Consider the following 14631-nt stretch of genomic DNA (forward strand, 5'->3'; position numbering starts at 1 on the left):
ATCTCTCCACGCTTCAGGCTCACTGCCTTTATTCCTGATGAAGGGCTTTTGCCCGAAACGTCGATTTCGAAGCTCCTTGGATGCTGCCTGAACTGCTGTGCTCTTCCAGCACCACTAATCCAGAATCTGGTTTCCAGCATCTGCAGTCATTGTTTTTACCTTGTAACTTCATGTAGCTACAGTACCGCTGCGCTCCTTATATGTTTCAAGTCCGTTTTCTTTGTTGTAAAGGGGGACCCTGCCTTATCCTATTCAAATGTAAGCTGTGCTTTGCGACTGTATCATTATAGTTGAATTATGGCGTTTATTTCTGGACTTGCATTACATCAAACGTGCAAACTTCACCAAAGGGATTGCTTACAATCATAAAACAGAAATGGAACGATGTCTCATTGGTTCATTCAAAACTCACTTGCTGTTGGAATGTGATATTGGGTGAGCAAGTTCTATTAGATAATGTTTCCCCCAAACGATTTCCTTTCAAAGTAACCAGAAATCAACTAGTGCATTAATTACTGAAACACTTTTCGTTGATGACATTATGTTTGAAATGTAGTTTTACAAATTAACAGAGGTGTTAACAATTTTTTAAACTCTTCTCTGAATCTACGTTGAGTTGTAGCATAAATGCATGTGTTGGTACAGCAGCTCAAAAGCAGTAGCATATATCCAACTTCTTGCACTATAAAGATTGGATCATCATAGCCTGAATAATAATAAGTATTCGAGATTCGATAGTACAGAAAATGGACAGTGAACGTCATCCATAACATAATAAAGCTTCCAGATATTGTGAAAAGTAGAACAATTGATTTTTTGCGGTTTTGTCTTTCTAAATCGTTGTGCCTTGCTGGATTATTATTGTGACAGAGAGCTTGGCGGGATTTATTTGCAACAACAATACATCTTACTGTCAGTCCATTTAATAGCAGAATCAGAACGAATGGGAGGAATGGAGTTGTGACACAATTAAATGCTGAATATATAATCCACAATGTCGCACTGTAGAAATTAGACTTCGTGTGGCAGTACCAGGGCACCCCACTTATTACATAGAGTGGCTCAAATTTAAAGTACCAGGGAATATTTTGCAAATAGCATAGAAAAAATATTGTCCACACCACAATGGTTGCAATTTTCCTTGTACAGTATTTCCGTTTAAACTTCTGGAAACAGATAGTCACAAAGCGATCAAAAGTGAAAGAGACAGTCAACCAAACAGAAAAGTCCCTGGATGCATAAGTTAAGGCAATTTTGAGACTGCATATTGGAGTCAATGACATAAAGCTACTTGAGAAGTAAATATTAATAATTCTATTTAGTATCACTCCAGTAATTATAACAAGTAGATCCGCCACTGCCATGCCGATAAGATAATAAGTGATGCATTTTGAGAGGCCACACTTGCCTCGTGACAGGATGACAATCCCCACAACGTTAGCTGAAAAAGAATTATTGCATAAAAGTGATCATACTCAAATATTCTGTGTAAAATCTGGTACTATCTATGTGATACCTAACTAAGGTAACTAACAATAGTATGCTTCTCTTGAATCAGATCAATGTAGACCAACTACACATGAACATATACTGGAGTATTAATAGAGAGTTAAACGCTTGAAAGCCAAGTGTTGGTCATAAAACTGTGAACGTGACATTGTGTTAAAAAGACTATAAAATCCGTAAAGGGCATAAAAAAGGTATTCTTAATTTTTTAATGCAGAAGTGATTTGTGGCACTTGCAGTGAAAATTGTTAACACTAACATAAATGCATTTCATGTGTATGGCAGCATTTTCTTCCAGATCTCACTTTACAAATATGATCTTGAAGTTTAGGAAAGAGTTATTTCAATCATATCTCATTTAGAATCATCATTGACTGTTTTTTGTACGACTTTTGTACCCATACATGAGGAATGGAGTTTCTCCCGTGGTTGTGCATTTTGCCAAAGTTACATACCATGATTAACGTGCCACATAAAATTACTCCATTCAATGGCAGTGGGATTTAACAAACTTTGAGATGAATAGGTTTATGTGCGTCGCATATTACTTGAAAAACCACCTGATAAATATTAATGGTTTGAATGGTGTATTTCAGTAAACTTGTCGCAGCAGAAATGTACAGAAAAATTTTAAACTATTATTTACGCAACCAGGGTTTCAAACTTGAAGGAGAATGCTGATAGGCTTGACTATTTTCATTGGAAAGGACAACAATGTTGAAGAACACATACGAGTTGCAAAATTCCTGGTATGCCAGTAAAAATAGAAAGAAAGTTTCCAATTGCTTTGTAATTAAAAAATATAAACATACATAGATGTAAAACATACATCGATGTAAAGTAATTTGTAACAGTTGATTTATGTTTTTTTTCACTCAGTTGGTGATGACACAGTATAAAAGTGTCAAGATTAGAATGGAGCTGGAAAAGCACTGCAGGTCAGGCAGCATCCAAAAAGAAGGAAAGTCGACATTGGCTTTTGACCAAAACATCGATTTTCCTGCTCCTTGAATGCTGCCTGACCTGCTGTGCTTTTTCCAACACCGCTCTAATCTTGACTCGAATCTCCAGCATCTGCAGTACCCACTTCGTACTACGGTATGAAATTGTGTTAGGTTCAAAACTTCAACAGGCTAACTTGATTCTAACTACTTTCAATAAATGACATGACTTTGTCACAGTTAATAGATTTGTCAGCACTACTAAATAAGTAAAAGTTTTAGAAGTACAAATAAGCAGATGTTCGACCAATGATTTGCTGTAAAATATGAACTCATTTCTTTACATATTTAACAACTGATTGTAACGACTTACCAGGTATACCCAACGCTGCAATTATTGGATAGTAAATAGCATATAACAATCCGTTTGCTGGTTCATGCATATTATATCGGAAGCGTTGCTCCCTGTTGTATCATGAAGTAAGCGAGGGAGAGGTACAGATTGCGGCCAATATATACAAAAGCAGCAACACCGGAGGCTATGTTGCATTCAGTGGCAAAATGATGCTGACGTCATTTCTGAAAACTGAGTAAACAATACAATGTGAACACAGACAATGGCATGTTCTCATTCATTCTGATAGTATAGATGACTTAGTGAATAAATTGACAGTTATAAGATTACAGCTGCTCAAAGGAAATTTAATGCATTGGGCGCACATTTTAGGCAATTTCCGACATTACATGTGTGACAGCACCTCCAGTGACAAAAGTCTAGACATGTTACTTCTGACTATTTGCTCAACAATTCTGGTTTGCAGACATCTTCTCTCATGTCGTTTACCTCAGAGAATCACAATGCCCTGTTGGTGTGGTCAATGATTGAAACGCCTACAAATACTTGTTAAGTACTCTTGCATGGATTTTTGCTTTGTGATCTACAAATGCAATTTGATAACAATTCCTGACTTCTCAAAAACATTATTGTATCACGGAGAAGGACAGAAGATCAAACAATAAAAATGCAGTGACGCTATGCACAAAATGGTCGGGCTTACTTGTAGTTTGGAGGATTGTAACATGTTTTAAATAGCAAAGGACGAGCAAAAATAAAGGAAATTAGGAATTCAGAAAGCAGTGCATATAAGAGAATGCACATCAATTTATAAATCAGATATCAAAAGTTCTTTCTGCAAACATACCGATGCAAAAATAATTAAAGATAGTATGGTGATTCAGTGGTTAGTATCGTTGCTTCATTCTGCCAGAGACACATCTTCAATTACAGACTGCCGACTGTTTATGTGGAGTTTCCAAATTCTCACCATGTCTTATGGGTTTACTCAGGGTGCTGCAGTTTCCTCCTACAGTCTAAAGATGTGCAGGCTAGGTGAATTGGCCAGACTAAGATTGGCCATAGTGTTCAAGGATGTGTAGGTTAGGTGCATCAGTCAAGGAAAATGCAGAGTAATAGGGTTGGGGAATGGGGCTGGGTGGTTCACTCTTAAAAGTGTCGGTGTGGACATGTTGGCTAAATGGCCTGTTTCCACACTGTATGCATTCTATGTTGAAATTAGCTAATGCTAGACTGCTCTTGTGTGGATTGGTTGGCAATGGGGAAAAATGACCCACGTAATCTGCGGCATTGTTTTAATAGTTTCCACAATTCAAAGGTAGGAAAGGATCCGAAACTTATTCCATTTGGCCAAGATCACTATTCTTCATTTTACCACGATAGCTAAATGACAGCTTAAAGAAGTTTCAATGAAGTTTGATTACAATTATTGCACTAAGGGAGGAACCTGTTAGGTCATGAAGATGGTGCTGAGCTGTAAAACCTGTCTTACCTGCCAATCTTCGTTCCCCACTATCCGCACCACCCTCCTCTCTGACCTATCCCCACTCCCAACCACCTATTGTACTCTTTGCTACCTTCTACTCAGCACCACACCCTCCCATTTATCTCTCCACCCTGGAGGCTCTCTGCCTTCATTCCTGATGAAGAGCTTTTGCCGGAAATTTTCCTGCTCCTTGGATGCTGCCTGACATGCTGTGCTTTTCCAGCACCACCCTAATCCGACTCTGATTTCGAGCATCAGCAGTCCTCACTTTTGCCTTACATCCAGACTCAGTCTAATGTTGTCAGAATAGATAATTCAAGAAATATAATATAATATAATATAATATAATATAATATAATATAATAATAAAAAGAACATGCTTGGAGTATGTAGAAAAGACCTTTCTCCGTTTAGTGGGAGGATCAATGACCAGGGACCTAGCATCATCATGGTAAGGGGCAGAAAGTTCATAGGGGACTCGTGGAAATTTCTTTATACCCACTGGATATTGGCATTCTGGAAGTCATTGCCTCTAAGTGCGGTAGGGGTAGAAACAGTCATAACATTTAAGTACATTTCTATGTACACTTGTGATGCCAACACATACAGTGTCTTTAGCCAATGGCTGCAAAATTAAATTGGAATAATTGCGTGACTTTGTTTTGGTCAGCACTGAGAAATAGGACAAAGGACGTTTTTACAGAAGAAATTCCGAGAATATGCATGCAAGTGTATGATTAATTATAGATATGGGCAATGGACAAAAAGAAAAGGGTGCTTTTACATCATTAGAGTTTTAAAAGCTGTGTTACCAGTGATGCTTATAACTGAATTTATAATCTGTCATCTTCCCTCATTATTATTCCCTGACAACTGCTGTCTGATAACAATTCCTGTGCTGTGTCTTGGAACAGTTACAGCATCCAACTTGGAAAATAATGACCATACCTCCGAGAGTTGGATCTGTTCACATAATAACTGAAGGTATATTTACTTCAAAATGTCATCCAAATAATTATGCAACTATTTATTAGATAAGTATTAACTGGAAAGAATTATGCATGTAGGTTTGCTCACTGATCTGGAAGGTTCATTTCCAAACATTTCATCACCCTCCTAGGTAACATCTTCAGTGGGCCTCTGGGCGCAGCACTGCTGAGTATTCCTGCTTTCTAATATTATATGTTTGAGTTTCTTTGGGTAGGTGATGTCATTTTCTGTGGTGATGTCATTTCCTGTCATTTTTCTCAGGGGGCAGTAGATGGGGTCTAACTCGATGTGTTTGATAATAGAGTTCTGGTTGGAATGCCATGCTTCTAGGAATTATCATGTGTGGCTCTTTTTCGCTTGTCCTAGGATGAATGCATCGTCCCAGTCGAAGTGGTGTCCTTCCTTATGTGTATGTAACGATACTAGTGAGAGAGGACCATGTCGTTTAGTGGCTATTTGATGTTCATTTATCCTGGTGGATCGTTTGCTCCCTACTTGTCCAATGTACTGTTTGTTTCAGTTCTTGCATGGTATTTTGTGAATGACATTAGTACTGCTTGTTCTCTGTATGGGGTCTTTCAAGTACATTAGCTGCTGTTTTAGTGCGTTGGTGGGTTTGTGGGCTAGGCAGAGCAGAGGAAGATCACCTATATTGTATTCAAAACCAATAGGTACCCAATGAATACAGGCCGCCGATTACTCAGCAACAAACCCAAAGAAGCAAACAAAAGATCTCCAGAAACCCTAACCACTCTCCCCTACATTCCCTAAATGACTGCCAGACTACTCAGACCCCTTAGCATCATGGTAAATTTCCAAAGAATAATGGTGAATAATTTGAAAGTGATAGTGTTCTGCTTTTTCTAACACTCTTTTCCTTTTTGACAGAAATGGACTTCAACGATGTTATTTAAGGATCTTTGGTGAATTTCCGGAGTGAATCTTATTGATTGTATACTCTGCAGCTCCTGCACACTGGCAGGAAAGGGGGTTTTCGCTTGTGAATGTTTTACCAATTAAGCAGGTTGTCTTTAACTGAGTGCTATCTAGGTCTTTTAGTCTTTTTGGAGTTGTACTCATGCAACGAATTGAGAAGTATTCCATCAAAGTGGACTGGCTTTTGGGAGTCAGGAAATATGTGAATCACCGCAGTATTCCTAGCATCTGGCATGCATTTGTGGTTCAAATTGTGTTTCTGATCGATAGCAAATTAGAGAGATTGAATCATAGTAAAACTATTAAATGTTGAAGTATGGCTGTAAACGGTGACAGACTTTAATTTATCGCAAATGCCTTTGGCATCTGATGAAGTTAAATTTGCCAACGCAGTAATCGGATTGAGTAGCTAGTAGAGTTATAAATGGCGACCTTCACATTAATACATGTTATGGACATCGTCTTCAACAAAGATCTGATACCACACCTTCAAATTACTTTGAGCTATTTAAGGTGGAACGTGCAGAAGCTCGTTTGCTTCCTCTACAGTTGTAATTAGGGCAGGATTTCCTCATTATAACCGCTTGACGCTTTCTTTTCTTCATTGCACTGGATCCAAGAATAGTTTCTCACTTCTTTGTCATGATTGTTAAGTGCTGCTTACAGTAAAGACATTTTGAAGCTTACAAATACCATCAAAGCAGCCAGAAATAGAACATAGTCTTGAGGCACACTGCTCAGAAAATGGCCCGTTGTAGTCAATAGATAAAATGCCAAGCACAACGTTTAACAGAGAATTGTGTTTAATAAAAAAAAGCTTTAAATGAATGGCCTAGCAGGATAGACAAGCAAACCTTTAAATAATCTTAGTTTCACGGAAAAAAAAGGAAGGCTTCTTGTGTAACATGTTTTATTTCAAGTAGAATTCGGAAGATATTGATCTTGCTCCAGCTAGGGTTTTCCCAGTAAGTGCATAACCTAGTAAACTGCTTGGCTTCATCAATGACGTGGTTCTAAATATCATCATCGGTATTTACCTTCTGGCCAACTACAATTCGATTGCTACAATATGCAGTATGAAGATCATCTTATTTCATGCACCAAGAGACATTTCTACCTGTTTGAAAGTAGAATTTACATAGATAACCTCGGTGTCATTTGATGCGTGAACCTGGAAATGAAATACTGTACAAAAAAAAGGGAACCTCTGTAATGCTGAAAACAGCTCTGTTCTGACTGTTTTCAAACATCCTCTGGTATTTTTAATTTGAATCTCACGGTGTAGCAGTTAGGAATGAGACAGGTGTCTCAAATACATGGTGGAGATAAAGGGCAGAATACGGAAGGCTAATGGGAGGCATGAGGGAAGGATTGCAGGCTTTGTTAAAAAAAAGTAAAATGTTTTTAAAACATGTCAAAGGCTAAAGATTCATGAAGATTAGAGTGAGGCCAATAAGGAACAAACAGGGTAAGCAATTCATTGAAATAAAGGCTGTGGCAAGTATTAATGAATACCTTGCTTTATGTAATCAGAAAATGCGAGAGTGCCATCACCCATCTCTGGGGAACATCACTTTCAACTTGCCTTCACTCCATTTACTGTACACCTACCCTGCTTCGTTGCTCACAGTAAACATTTAATCCCTGCTCTCATGAACCCATAAAAGCAAAACATTTCTAATTTGCAAATCAACCTACCTCTATTTTTTAAAATAGAGATGACAATACTTGATTGATTTTCAGAACCATCATTGCCCACAGGCATCTGAATATTTGCCAGAACTGCAAGTGTTTCATAGAACAGTGTTTTTTTTAATCAATTTATTTTCAAGACTTGTACCTTTCCCTTAAGCTTCGAAAATACTCACTCATTTCGAACTGAAACAATAATGCATAAATGCTCAACAAGTTATTTTACAGCATGAACAAGGCTGACATACAGCTGGTAACGCACAAAATTCACTGTTTTCTGTTTCCAGTAAACAAAAGAAGGGCAAATCAAATTTAAGTTGTATATGTCAGCTCAATTATGAGCAACATGTTGGAGTTGGACGTGTCGATGATTTCCAGTGACATACGCTGAGCAATAATGTACTCACACAGATGAATTTGATATCAGCCAGAGCCGATTACTTTCTGGTCTCTGTCACACTTTCAAAGAAATATGAGCACCTTAACTGTTAATCAAAACTGATAGAAATTTGCATGCAAATGACTAGTCATTACAAATCACAGAAAAAAAAGTAATTTAAAAAATGAAGACAGCTCTGGTTGTTGGGAATGATGTGGAGGTGCCAGTGTTGGACTGGGGTGAACCAGGTTAAAAATTACACAACATCAGGTTATTGTCGAACAGGTTGGTTTGGAAGTACTCGCTTTGGGAGCACTCCTCCTTCATCAGTTAGCTAAAGGGGAAGAACACAGAATTTATACCAAAGATCATAGTGCCATACAACTGATGCGATGCATTGAACACAATATATTGCTATTAAGTCTTTCATATTTTAGAATGGGTTGCAGGTTTCGATTCATTAATATGCAAACCCCAATAACTTCTTACAAATCACATTCCCGAGGTAGCTTCAAGATTCATAAAAAAGTTGACATCTCTGCTTTTGTTTCTGATTTCCTGCAATTCTTTCATTTTGTTTTATTCAGCTTTCAGCTGATGCCACAGGCAATTTCCAACCATTAAAAAAAATTCAAATATGCTTAATTGGTGATTAGCAGCTTTCCCAGTTCTTTTTTTCTCCCCCAGCACTATCACAGCATCAGTTGCCAACATTTGGCAAAAATAGAATTGACATTCAATGGAAACATTGTGGATTAAAGAGATGCGAAGAGCATGAAAATCTGGACTTTTAACACATCCAAGACAAAGCAACAAACAAAATTTGCATTTCATGAATCAACCTCCAATCACCACGAATCCACTCAGGAAATAATATGTAACATCTCTGAAAGGTCCAATGGATAATCTGCAACTAAGGCGTTCATTCCACTAGGCAATAAAATAATAAAATACGACTGCAAAAAGTGAATATTGAAAAGTTTGCAATGGCTGTGGACCTTGTCATCATTCTGGCAATAACACTGAAGAAATATGCACCAGATCATGCCGCACCACTAATGAAACTGTACTAGAATTACTGCAATTCTAGCACACATCAATATTGGAGAGAGTTTCCCAGGCATGACCTGTATATGAAACCCATGAAAGATCCAACAGTGCCAGCTGCAACCCATATCATCGGGAAATTGATGGATTTTGTCATGAACTGAATAAGCAAGCAGCATTTTATTAACAAAATTCTGGTCACTGATGTTCTGATTGGGTTCTATGACGGTCATTGAATTCCTTGGCCTACTACAGCTTTTCGTCCGTATTGGAGAAAAGAATTTTATTTTGGAGGTGAACTCAGATTTGTCCGACTGTGCCGTCAAGGACACTTACCGTCAAAGGTGAGACTCAGTGGGCTCACAGAAAGCTTACTGCAGTCTGGAATCGTAGCTGATGCAACAAGCGACTACTGTAATTGATGAAGGTATGTCATCTCAGCTCCAGTACACTTCTACTATAATTCATCAGTGCCTTATCCAAGTCTCAGACATCTTCAATAGCTTCCTCAATAATCGTCTTGAACGAGCTTGATGAAAGTAAATATTTCTGTTAACGTTGCACAATGTTTCCCCTAAGTCAGAAGTGGACAATACTTAGGTTCTGACTAACAAGTGGCAATTAGCAATTGCCTCACAAAGAACGCGATAATGGTCATCCCCAAGCACGAAGAATTGAATGCCTTTTGGTATTCAACAACAGCACACTCGCTGAATTACCCAATTCCATAATTCTGCGGATTATTGATGACTAGCCTAATAAATGCTGTGGTTTCAGGAGTTTGTTTGAGTCATGTACTAAAGTAGTAACTAATTTATATTCTGACGATACAAGGCTGTTCACCTGTTACCAGGCAAAGACCAGAGGCGTGTGGTATACTGCCTACTCGCCGAGATTTTGCAGCTGCATCGACACTCAATGAACTTGGACTGACTAAACGTAGTGGAAGAGAAATAGGGTCATGACTAAAAGTATGCATGATGCATCTTAAAATAGATGACAATGGCATAAACGATGAAGCAATGGAGGAGCAAGAAATTACTGTCCAATGTTTTCTTTTAAAAATATTCTCATTTCGAATTTTTTATATAAATCCCTGGTATTTATGCATAATTTTTAATATATCAATATTATTATCCGTTCACAATTCTCCATTTTACTGTAAAATTAAATTATATATAATGCACTTGGAAGCTACTGACAATATCCGACAGGATAAACATGAATTCAGAAAGAGGAAATCCAACTTGACAAACCGGATGGAATAATTTAAGGATGTAACTAGTACATGGGATAAGCAGTAACCAATTAATATGATTACTTGGACTTTCAGGAAGCTGTCGATAAGACACGTGTAAAACATAACCATGCGAAATTAAAATGCATGGAATTGGAAGCTGTGTTCTTGAAGCGGATCGAGATTTGTTTGGCAAGCAGGAAATAAAGAGTTGGGCTAAATGGGCCTTTTCTCCGAATGACAGGCATAGACTACATACGGGCCACAGGGTACAGTGTTTGGCTCTCAGCTACTCACAACCTACAATTACGATTTAGATATATAAACTAAATATCACGATTCCAAGTGGGTGGGTAGTATATTGTGAAGAAGATGCAGAGCACCTTCAATGCGATTTGGGCAAGTTAGGTCAGTGGGAAAATGCATGGTAGATGGAATATAACGTGGGGAAATTGAAGACTTTCCATTTCGTTCACAATGCAGTCAGGGACATTATTAATACATTTGTAAAGGAGAAGATGAAACATGGACATCCATGTCAAGTGGGCGTTGAATGGAAGCATGAGATGCAGAAGGCGGATGAGAGGGCATATAGTAATGTTGGCCTTCATGGCAAACTGATTTGTGTGAAGAATCAGACAAACCTTTTTCATCTCTACGGGCTTTGGGAAGACAATGTCTAGAGTGTTGTGTGTAGTTTTGGTCTCTGTATGTGAGAAAGAATATGCTGACTATTGGAAACTTCAATGAACGCTGTTATGGACCAGGTCAGATTCCTTCAAAATATTTTAGGAAGTTAGACCAGATCCGAGTTTTTTCTTACTTTAAAGGGAGATAAAGAATGAATATTCTCGGTGTGATGCAACTTGGTCAAACCACTCGGCTTTAAGCAAAACAGAATTTATTTAAACACAAGAGTTGGAACACGAATAAAAGAAAGTTGAATTTAGAATAACATAACTATTGGAAAACATATCTAACTGGATACAGCAACTTAACTACGCTACCGTTCCAATCCAGTAACATCCCATAAATACATTTTTTGCCAAAAGATAAATTGACCACAGGTTCCGAAAAGCAGGAGGCAATAACATCTAAAGAAATATCAGAAAGAAAGTCCATCAAGAAACAATAACTGAAGTTGCAAGCTTCCTTGATCCCAGCATCTTGTGACTGCTTCGGTTAAACCAATTTCTGGAAGAAACATGAACTGGGAAAACATTTTCTCACTGCCTGCTGTAACTAAACCTAAACTAGAAAGACCTGAACCAGGAGAACTGCCACTACACTGCCATTGTAAAACTAGTCTCTTATTAAATCCTTCGACACCTCTGCCTTTACGACCTCTCTTAATAAAAAGCCCAAGGGCAAATTAACATTTTAAAAGTGATATTATCGTCACTAGTTTTACCAGAATGATATTGGGGACTGCGCATTGTAGGAAATACGAAAAGTTCGAATTCTATTACATGGCAAAGGCAGGATGGATGTAGTCGTTGGCCTGGAGTCCATAACAAGATGTCAGAGTCTACAGATAAATAGCTAACATATTAGGACAAAGCTCAGATGAAATTTAGAATTGCTTCATGAAGAAAGCGGGTGTTTGTGAAATTCCCTGCTATATGAAACTGTTCAGGCAAAAGCAGCGATTTGTTTTTCAATACAGTTGCTCAGACTAAAGTGATCAACAAATATGGGGCGATATAGGGTACAGAAGTTGATCATAAGCTGCGATCACATTAAATGATGAAACAGTATCAAAGGGACGAATACCTTATCCCCGTCCCGATATTCAATGTTTGTACATTTCTATTCTTGTCCATTTTGTTTAATAATGGTCCAAAGAGCAGCATGAGCAATCATGAGATTGTAAATCGGAGAGCCATTCGTAATATTTAGAAATACACAGGTAGGAATGAAAATGTTGAATCTTCTGCTTGAGTAGTTCCTATACTGAGGTTTTCCACATCAGTAACTCGCGAACACCTTTCATTTTCATAACAAGACTAGTGTGGAGAAAGTGACAATGCATGCCAATGTTCGAATTCATCAAAATAAGCACACACAAACTTAATTCATGTTTCAATGACCTCCTTAAAAAAAATCTACAGATGAAAAGAAACAGATTGTAACAGAGAATGGTGTCCTGTTCTTCACTTTCTAAATGTAATAACTCTGCCTTTCTCAGTGTCTTGATGTTTCATCATTGCATATAATTTTGCAGCACATTAGGCTGACAAAATTCTGAAAAAAATCACGTTTATCACTGATCGCAATAGATCAGTAAGAAGACATTGTGTAAAATGTTCTCAAATTGCTCCAAATATATTAAACATTGCTTTATGTTTGGAAATTGCACTTCCCTGTTAAAACAGGTGATTGCAACTGTATTATTGAGCACTCGATCCCACTTATAATCAAAGAGGCTGTTCAGCATCTCATAAAAACTGGAAGAACTCTGGACGCTGTAAGTCAGAAACAAAAATAGAAGTTGCTGGAAAACTCAGGCGGCCTGTCAGCATCTGTGAAGAGAAATCAAAGCTAATGTTTCGGTTCTGGGGGAACATGTTCAAGCTTGCATCGATGCCAGTCTCACGCAATTAAAGATATGTCACACCTGTATTGTCTCATAGTTTCTGATTGGCAACTCTTCTGACGGTTATACCCTCCGAGAACATCAGTGCCTGAAATCGTTAGTAAAACTTTGTAATGCTGCATCTTTTTTTCAATAAGCAGTGCCTTGAATCATTATGGAAATCTCTGCTATTTTCAGGAATTTAATGTTGTGCTTACTGTTGTGTAATTCTGTTATCCTTACTATTTGAAATGAATATGAGAGCAAAGCCATTCAGACGCATTTGAGTTATGAATGCAATAGTGAAACTAAGATATTTGCACACATGAAACACATTTGAATATCTGTACATTCACAACGCAGGTAGCATTTCCACTCTCATATCCATGTGAGTACACCAGCACAACATAAACGTCAGAACACATGCAAACTACAGCGCAAGTTTCATGGTGGTCCACCAATCACCCTTGGACATATCAGACTTCCTACTAATTAATGTTGTGGTCTTATCATCAATTATATCCTTTATTTGTTTATATAGCAGCGTTCATGCACATCTCGACAGTAATTAATTGAAATTCCAAGATTTCTTCAAGGTTTTGTTGGTGTGAATTTAGCATTTATAGCAAAACAGTTTTTACACCATTTCTATTAGACATTTCTGTACTGATTAATAGTATACTGGGTGTTTCCCATATTTAGTGACAAGATCTGGAACCGTCTTCGGGCTACCAGTTCTTGGCAATGCTGTTCTCAGAGCTCTTCCGTATCTGTCATATCCCTCAATCAATATTTTATATATGTATTTACCCGATATCCCATAAGACTGGGATAGTTAAATCACTACAGATACAAATTAGTACCAATACAAAGTGACATAACTTCGTTAAGGAACAAGCAACAATAAGATTCGAACACAAGCAATAACATTCCATTTCTGCCCAATCCGCTTCATTGTTACAATACATCCCAACTTCTGTTGAAACTTTCCTTGGGTTTACAAAGCCGTTGTTCTCTTTCCCTCGAACTCCAGACAGTCAGTCAGACTTTACCTTTGCCGCGATGGTCTCTTGTTCTTTATCTCCAGAAGAGCCAAGATATTGATTCGTAGGTAAGCCCTGCTTTTGTAACATTTTGGATCGCTTTCCAGGACTTCCTATGTTTCTGCCAGTCAGGGAAATTCACTTAAAGTTTCAAAGCATTGCAAGTTTTTCGGATGTCTTGTCAAAGTTTACTTCTTTGTGTACGGAACCTGGGTAACTTTTTTTCTTGTTTCTTTGTTTAAAAAAATGCATTCCTCCTTGTTTTGATTGATACATTGTTGGGGATATGACTGTCCAAGGTAACTGTTGACGAGTTGTATTTAATGCCATTATAGAATGTTTACTCTGTTTGTACTGTGTAGAGTCTCTGTGTTTACAATTGGCAGAGCGTTACTTGACCAATCTTCTTAAAATGAGAGCTCAGATCTCTCATGTTGCATGCCA

Source organism: Chiloscyllium plagiosum, chromosome 47 (genome assembly GCF_004010195.1).
Source record: "Chiloscyllium plagiosum isolate BGI_BamShark_2017 chromosome 47, ASM401019v2, whole genome shotgun sequence".
NCBI classification, from domain to species: domain Eukaryota; kingdom Metazoa; phylum Chordata; class Chondrichthyes; order Orectolobiformes; family Hemiscylliidae; genus Chiloscyllium; species Chiloscyllium plagiosum.